Here is a 678-nt window from a genome sequence, read left to right as displayed (position 1 = left end):
AAGTTCTCACTTTGTTCCTCTATTCTTCCCCCCAAGTTTGGTGAGCATTTTTATGAATACTATTTTTCAGATAAATTACTTATCTCCATTTCATTAATTTTATTTTTTCTGAGTTTCATCTTGTTCTTCTTGTTTGGGACATATTCCTCTGTCTTCTTATTTTGTTTGACTTTCTCACTTTGTCTTTGTGAAATTAGGCAAAACTATTTCAAGACTATGCCAGTCTTGGAAGTATGTCCTTGTGTAGGAGCAACCTTGCAGACTGCATGTGCCCGGTGGCTTTGGTGGGGGAGTTGGAGACAACACAAGTAGGGGCCAGGGCTTCTCACAGGGTACACTGGGGGCTGCCATCTTGACAGAGGTGGGCTGAAGCCAGAGGGGCTAGAGCTGGATTCCAGTGTGGCCCAGGGCTTCTACCAGGGTATGGTAGAAGCTACCACCTTGGTGATGGTGTTGGAGCCAGAGTGTGGCGTGGGCTGCTGCTTCTCTTGGGGCAAGCTGGTGGCTGCTTCCTTGGTGGGGTCAGCATAGAGCCAGGGTTCTAGAGCTGGAGCCTGAGGTAGGCTGGGGCTTCTCCTGGGGTACTCTAGTGGCTGTTGACTTGGAAAGGTTTTGGAGCTGAAACCAAATGCTGGCTGGAGGTGTGTTTGGACAGTTTTGGCAGGCCAGCTAAAGTGC

The sequence above is a fragment of the Delphinapterus leucas genome, chromosome 3 (assembly GCF_059928025.1).
Source record: "Delphinapterus leucas isolate spDelLeu-1000000601 "Yukka" chromosome 3, BTC_Dleu_Yukka2, whole genome shotgun sequence".
In the NCBI taxonomy this organism is placed as follows: Eukaryota; Metazoa; Chordata; class Mammalia; order Artiodactyla; family Monodontidae; genus Delphinapterus; species Delphinapterus leucas.
The sequence above is the reverse complement of the archived record's forward strand: the minus strand, read 5'-3'. Positions refer to the sequence as shown.